The following is an 8,251-nucleotide window of genomic DNA, read 5'->3' as shown; positions in this document are numbered from 1 at the left end:
AGCATATACAGAGTATTCTTGTCTTTGATGTTGATGTCTGCAAAGATCCCTAGTAACTGGCAAAAAGAACAAATTCTTGGCTAAAAGGACAGTTTAGAGTAGTGAAACAGATAGGAACTTTTTGTTAGAAAGGCTGTGATTCAATCTTGGCTTCCTTACTTAGCAGATGGTCAACTTATTGACTCCACGGAGACTTCCTTTTATTATTTGTAAATGAGAACATTCTACTTTGCTTCATCCTTTTGTTAAGATGAATTGAATCTGCCCCAATTATTATTATAATATTATTATGGCTTTTTCTTTATCTAGCTATTATTATTACTGTTGTTTTTGTTCGGTCGCTAACTCATGCCCTATTCTGTCACCCCAAGGACTGCAGCACACCAGGCTTCCCCGTCCTTCACCATCTCCTGGAGCTTGCTCAAACTCTTGTCCATTGTGTGGATGATGCCATCCAACCATTTCATCCAAGTTAAGATTTATTATTGAAGGTTTATTTATTTCCATAAATATTTATTATGATAAAGGAAGATTTCATAAAGGAGATACATATAGCCTGTAGCTACAGAAGATTAGGGAGTAGGGGAAAAATAGCATCTTAGGGACCAGAGGCAAGGCAGTGTTCACAGCACACATGGAAGACAGATTACAAAAAAAAAAAATAGAAGCTTATCCGCATTGCATCAGATACACAAACCACTTTCCTATTCAAGGTTGCCTGACATAGTCTCCCCTCCAGCTTTAAGAGTGATTAGGAGTCAACCTCAAGTGTTGCTCCTTCACAATATGTTCTCTTCAAGAACAGATAGAGAGATCTTTTTAAAAACATAAATCAAATTATATTACTCCCGAGTTAAAATCTTATAATGGCTTTTTATCACAGTTAAAGAAACTCCAACCTCCATGCCCTGCCTGTGAGGCAGTATGTGATCTAGCCCCACTATTTTTTCCCGTCTCCTCTCACTTCTCTGGGAATTCCCTGGTGTTCCAGTGATGAAGAGCTTCGCTTCCCCTGCAGGGGGCATGGGTTTGCTCCCTAGTTGAGGAACTAAGACCCCCACATGCCACACAGCACGGCCCTCCCCCCCAAAAATGGCCTTCTCACACCTCTTCTGCCCCCTCACACTAGAATCTAGCCATGAGTATCTTTATTTCAGCTTCTCAAGCATCAAGTTTATTCCCTCAGAGCCTCTACACTCTCTGCCTGGAATTTTCTGTACAGATAATTATATAACAACCACATATGATCATTCAGATCTCAACTAAAAAGTCACCTCCACAGGGAGACTGATCATTTCCTAATGATTTTCATTATTTCTAATGTACTTGTCTATAGTCCATTTCACATCACTATAAAGCCAGGAGGGCATAGGGACTTTTTAAAAACCACATTCCTTTGTAGTGGGAGGGGACAAAGTATGTTGCTGATTCACTTTATTTAGGTCTGGGACAATTTCAAAACACAGCAAAATATTTTACATTTCTATTATTTGTTTCAAACATTTTTGACCCACAAAATGCAAAGAAGAAACACAACAACCTCTTTGAGCCAATTATTTGTATTTTCCAGTTCTTGGAGCTTAACCAACATTTTTAGATATCCACATCCAGAACATTTTGGTCTAGTTACAATGTACAGTATTTTGAAAATTATTGGTCAAATACTGAAGGTATGTATACAAGGATAGGTCATATAATTAAAATAAACAACAACCAAGAAAAAAAAATCCACAAATTGAGAACTGCTTTTCCTGTAGTAGAAAGCAACATCATAACATATTACTTAGAGAGAAAGGTGTCTTATTACAAAACCTATAACTCACTTCCTTTGCAACATTAACTGCAAGGAGTTTTATTTCAGCACATGTTACAACACCCTCTAATTCACAAATCCTGTTCAGGTTAATAGAAAAGAAGGTTTGAAATTCCATGATTATGACTGAGCAGTCTTTCTTCAGATATTGCCTGTTTGACTATCTTAAATTGGATTTACTGTAACGACTGAAAATATGACATGGTAGGATCTTTGTTCTCATGGCCCAGGACTTTAATTTAACTGTGTAGCTTTGACACGTCATTTTACTGCTTTGAAGCAAAGAGGACAAGTGAAGCCATTTAAAAAGAAAGAGAAGAAGAAAAAAAAACCCTAGGAGTTAACTTGTAGTAATAAAGTGAGGAAGAAATTTTTTCGTTTATTCTGTCCTTAGGCCTGTCTATCCTCACATCATCACATTTTCAGGAAGAAAGATTGGCTGAAAGCTGGCTCCAGCTAAATCCTTTTTAGTGCTGTTTCATTGAAGGACTGCAAAGTGACAATTCCTATCAAGCAGCTGGTTTTTTCTTCCCTTGCCAGACTCCAGGGCATTCATATTAAACTGAGAAAAACCACAACTCAATCCTTGGTCTTCCACTTAATTTTTCATACAAATTTAAGGTCAGACTGTGGCCTAGCAACCAGTGAGGTGCTTGTAACACGTGAAAAGTTACACACGAGACTGCTCCTCTGAATATGGTCACCACATTACCTGACAATTAGAGAATGTTTCTAAGATGCTAGTAGAGAAATTATTTGGTTCAAAGATGAGTTTTGAATGCTGCACTAATTCTTCTAAGTTAGTTTTTACTTCCTGTGGATTGTGAAGTTTTGCCAGTAAGCAGAGTTGAAAAGTTTAAATTTATTTTTGTAAAAGCATGCATTTCTTTTTCAAACATTAATAATTACAATTAAATAACCTATCATAGATAATTATAGGCAAGTTATGAAGCCTGGTGGGCTACAGTCCATGGGGTCTCAAAGAATCAGACACAACTGAGTAACCAACATTTACTTATAGATATTTAGTGAATAAGAAAATAGCAGGAGAACTATGTATGTTCTCGAACCTGGAATTTCCATTTAAAAGCAAACTATTGTGTTATTTCTGTTCCTTTTATTTGTTGACGCACATGCTTATTATTTTTTAGTAATTGAATAAAAATGGTCCGTGTGTTGTATGACATTTTTCTTCGGGAAACATTCATTACTTGCTTACGTTTTTGATAGAACCTCAAATACTTTGATATTTTTCAACTTGATAATTCTTGTTCCAATTACTCATCTGAAGGGAAACGCAAATATTAAACTATGTTCGTTATGAGTCAGCTCTTAAGTTGCTCTCAAGTCTTTCGGTTAACATCTTCTATGAATTGACCATGTGATGCCTTAGAAAGTCCTGAACTCTATGTTTTTCTGATGACTAGATTGACCCCTCAGTAACATTTGCTCATCATCAATATTCTATGAATGAGGTGGCATTTCATTGGAAGAAGCAGATTGAAAACTTGTGTCTCCTATTCTGTCACATCTGGGTAAAGCTCCCAATGCTATTGTTTTTACTTTCTTTTAATCTCACAAAGAAATGTTAAAATTGAAGGACTGACCCTGTGTTCAAAGTTATTGTCAGAAACAGTGAAGTCATAGGCTTCTGCTTTTAATAATCCCTCACAAAACACAGAGCATCGTTAATCATAAATGACTGCAGATTCCCTAGATCCTGGCATTGCTCTGGGGCCTGAGCATTTTTAAGTGTCTTATAAATTTGATCAGACAACAGCCTCATGGCATTGCATAAAAATTTGGCTGTGATGGAAAGATGAAACAACAGTTGAAAGCATTAAAATACTTAGAAACCGAAGATAGCTTTATTACATTTCAATAAAATAGAAGTCTAATTTTCAAGTACTCTTCAACTTTCATGTTTCACTGACATATCAATCAACAACTATTTATTGAGTGAATACAATGTGTTCAGCACCATTAAGCACTATAGGGAATACAGAGACTTATGAGAAATTTATTCATTCATGAAAAACTGTTTTCAGCATCTGAGTGCAAGCCTCTGTCCTGAGTGCTTTGGAAATACTCTGGGCTTCTTGAAGATAGTGAAGTGAAGTCACTGTTGTGTCTGACTCTTTGCGACCCCATGGACTGTAGCCTACTAGGCTCCTCTGTCTATGGGATTTTCCAGGCAAGAATATTGAAGGGGGCTGCCATTTCCTTCTCCAGGAGATCTTCCCAACCCAGGGATTGAACCTGGGTCTCCCGCATTGGAGGCAGATGCTTTACCATCTGAGCCAGCAGGGAAGTCCCCATAAGGTAGACATAATTCCTTTCTTCAAGAAACCTACCTCCAGTTAGGGAGGTAAAATTCTTACACATAAGATTTAGAAAGATTACAGGAGAAGTGAAACATACTGAAGTTCTGATAAAGAAACTCTCTTTCTGCTTTTGTTTTGAGGGAATATTACCTACTTGAGATGGAAACCAACTTGGATCTTCAACTTGGAAGTCAGGTAAGAGAGAAATCAGTGAATGCTATGCACTGAGTGTTCATGTCTCCACAACATTCCTGTGTTGAAATTTTAATCCCCAAAGTGATAGTATTAGGAGGTGGAGCTAGACTCATCTTCTTCCCTATTAGCTTTAGCTGCTTTTCAGCTTCAATGGCCAACCCCTGATTTTCTTAAAGGGCGAGAGAGTAAATATTTTATGCTTGGGAGCCCACCATCTCTGTCAATACCAGTCTCCATTTCAGTGCAACAGCAGTCATAGACAATACACAGAGGAACAAGCAAGGCCCACATCTAATACAAAACCTGAATGCTGGTCCACAGCCTATATTTTGCTGACCTTGGCTCTAGACAATCAACAAAACTCTACATTTTGACCCCTGCTTTGTACTGTTTTCCCATTTCCAGGGTGTAAATATTCCCACAATGGTGATTTCAGTCTACCAAGTCCACATTCTCGCATGCACAGTTAATAAGAGATGCAAAGTAGCATTATCAGTATTTCCACCATTTAGATACAATATATGCAAATAACCTTAAGAGCATAATGGTAAAATACAGTAAAATGATTAAGATATGATGAATTTTGAGTATTTATTACCTTTGTTTTTAATAAGACTTTTAATTATAAGTTTATATAATTTCTTTTTAATGGCTGTTTGACAGTTCACTAACAAAATTGTTGAAAGATTAATATTCACTCTTGGGAGTTGGAATAAGCTTTCTCTATTGGTTGCAAAACTGGCAGAAGGTCTTGCATGTCAAACTGAAGGGACAAGGATGTAATCCAATAGGTAAGATAGAGTTTTAGAAGAGTTTTGAAATTGTGAATTGCATGATTGTGGCTGTGCTTCAAGAAGATTTATCTGAAAGCACTGTTACAGATGAATTAAACTGGGGACAAATTGAAAAACAGAACACTAATTAGGAAGTTTTTAGAGTAGTTAAAAAATATTATAAGAAAGTAACTATAGTGGAGACAATAGGAATAAAAAGGAAGACACTAAGGTTAAAGACTATAGGGAAGTAAAACCAATATATCTTGGCTATTGATTGGATCTGTAGTAGGAGGCAATGGGTGGAGTTAAAGATGACTTCAATTCCAAGATTTTTTAACTTGTGTGATTATAAGTATGTAAATTGCATTGATGAAATTAGGATAGTCAAATGTTTATGTGCAATTTACTTTAAGATAACTAAGGTTACATACAGCAAAAAAAAATCCTATATAAAAGAAAAAATTATTTTCTCACATAAATTAATGATCAAAAAATTTTCATTACTGCCTCCCCATTATGAAGTAACTAGAGCCTCTTGATGAAAGTGAAAGAGGAGAGTGAAAAAGTTGGCTTAAAGCTCAACATTCAGAAAACTAAGATCATTGCATCCAGTCCCATCACTTCATGGCAAATAGATGGGGAAACAGTGGAAACAGTGGCTGACTTTGTTTTTTTGGGGCTCCAAAATCACTGCACGTGGTAATTGCAACCATGAAATTAAAGGACACTTGCTCCTTGGAAGGAAAGTTATGACCAACCTAGATAGCATATTAAAAAGCAGAGACACATTACTTTGCCAACAAAGGTTCGTCTAGTCAAAGATATGGTTTTTCCAGTGGTCATGTATGGATGTGAGAGTTGGTCTATACAGAAAGCTGAGCACCGAAGAATTGATACTTTTGAACTGTGGTGTTGGAGAAGACTCTTGAGAGTCCCTTGGACTGCAAGGATATTCAACCAGTCCATCCTAAAGATCAGTCCTGGGTGTTCATTGGAGGGAATGATGTTGAAGCTGAAACTCCAATACTCTGGTCACCTGATGCGAAGAGCTGACTCATTTGAAAAGACCCTGATGCTGGGAAAGATTGAGGGCAGGAGGAGAAGGGATGAGATGGATGAGATGGCTGGATGGCATCACCGACCCAATGGACATGGGTTTGTGTCGACTCCGGGAGTTGGTAATGGACAGGGAGGCCTGGTGTGCTGCGGTTCATGGGATCACAAAGAGTTGGACACGACTGAGCGACTGAACTTAACTGAAATTAATTTGAGCAAGGTACTTACTCTTTCTGGACTATAGCTTTCTCAAATTGTAAAATAAAAGTTATAGTAGTAACCCACCAATAATATTCCCAATAGGTTGTGAAGTTTAAATGAAACTATTCAAATAAAGTACCTAGAACAGTGCTTGGCACAAAATAAGTGGTTAATAACATATTATATAAATGACTATCTTTTTATTAGTAGAAGTAAACACAAATAGAATATTCAAGACATATGCCATCTTGAAATTTTTGCAATTCATAGTGTATCTCTGCTCTGTCTGTTCACTTGGGTGGTTCCTCATTCTTCATCTTTCACCTTTAATTTCTGCCTGTGAGAAAAATTCTCTGACTACCCAGTCAAAAGTAGGTCTTCTGTTACTTTCTATCTTGGTTCTCAGTTTATTCTGTGATAGCACTTATCACAATGTTTAACTCTTATTTATTTGACTACTATTTTAGTCTATCATTTCTAAGTGACTGGACTTCCATGGAGGAAGAACTAATCTCTTTCTAACTGACCATCTCTCTGGGGTATCTAGGCCTAGACTAAGCACAAATTGGAGAAAACCTGTAAAACAAGAACACAGATTTTTGCAATAATGTCCTGTGTAGTTTCAGTGATACACAATAAGAATTTTAAAATAAAATGTTTTTAAATGCTCTTTATTAGACTTCAAAGCTGAAATCTAAGTCTTACAGGTCAGCATCACTTTCTATGGAATCCACAGGTATATTCATGTATATTGTGTGATTGCCACCATATTAGGAATTGAGATAAGTTTAAAAAAAATTACACATGGTCAAGATCTTATTGTTGGATCAGAAGATAGACTTATAGAAAACGAATTGCAAATAATATGGATAAAAATCACAGGGGCAAATGAATGGCATTCATTCAGCAGTTGTTGAGATAAGCTTAAGTGCCAAAACAATAAGAGCTGTGAGTCATGATCTCCACTCAGTGAGGAATGGCAAATTCCCAGATGGCTTTAGTTTGGTGTGGCTCTGAAACACAAATATTGTACTCTTAAAAGGAAAATGATATTTCAGCATTTCTGGAAAAAAAATGAAGAATTGTAAATCTTTGACGAGGAAGTTCATTTTCACCATGCTTTTAACCTCAGTTTCAAATGGCAAAAATAAATCCACTTTAAGTTTGGACAAATATTTATGTTTCTATTTCTAACAAATGACAATGAATTTAGATTTTAAGTTTGCCTCCTTGAAAAATTATTTAAGTAAAATAGCTATTTCTTAAGCAAGTTACTGAAATACAGTAGCCAGGGAACATAAATTTTGGCTTTCTTTCTGTCTTGTGAGCTGCCAAGTTCAATTTCATAAATTACCCAAGTTTTCTAAAGTGTACACAGAAAGATATTTCCTAAAAGTGTGTATAGATTATTAATAAAGTTTATTAACAAATGTCTTATTTCTTAATATAACAAGATGACACACTTCTACATGATGAACTAAACAGGTACATAAAATATTTTCACATGGTTATATATGTGAGCTAGAATGAAGTTAGATATATTTCAAAATCTATTTTTCAATAAAGAAAAGTAACTTTTTCCACTATGGTGTACATATGGTGTACAAATCACTATGGTGATTTATGTTTACATGTATTTTAAAATTTACAGTTGTAATTTATATTTCCTTTATTTTTGTTGGTGTAACTAAGCTATTTGAACATCAAATATTTAAAAAATCCTTTTATCTATTAAATGTATGCAAATATGTTTTTAACTTCAGGGATACATTTGAATGATTAATGATTTCATACATTAGTCAAAAATGTGTAATCTTTAATCTCATAACTGTACTAATATTGTCCACTAGGCTGTCATAGTAAAAAGACAACACATGATCAATAAC

General features: G+C 35.7%; 1 non-coding gene across 1 annotated transcript; it reads right to left on the bottom strand.

Annotated features, from left to right (window-relative positions):
* Positions 1 to 4,051: 4,051 nt before the first annotated feature.
* Positions 4,052 to 4,123, bottom strand: TRNAW-CCA (transfer RNA tryptophan (anticodon CCA)). Its single transcript has one exon. It is a non-coding gene; the product is annotated as a tRNA-Trp (tRNA).
* Between the last annotated feature and the right edge of the window lie 4,128 nt (positions 4,124 to 8,251).

Source organism: Odocoileus virginianus, chromosome 24 (genome assembly GCF_023699985.2).
Source record: "Odocoileus virginianus isolate 20LAN1187 ecotype Illinois chromosome 24, Ovbor_1.2, whole genome shotgun sequence".
NCBI lineage: Eukaryota > Metazoa > Chordata > Mammalia > Artiodactyla > Cervidae > Odocoileus > Odocoileus virginianus.
Note: the sequence above shows the minus strand (reverse complement) of the source record. Positions and strands in the feature narration are given on the sequence as shown.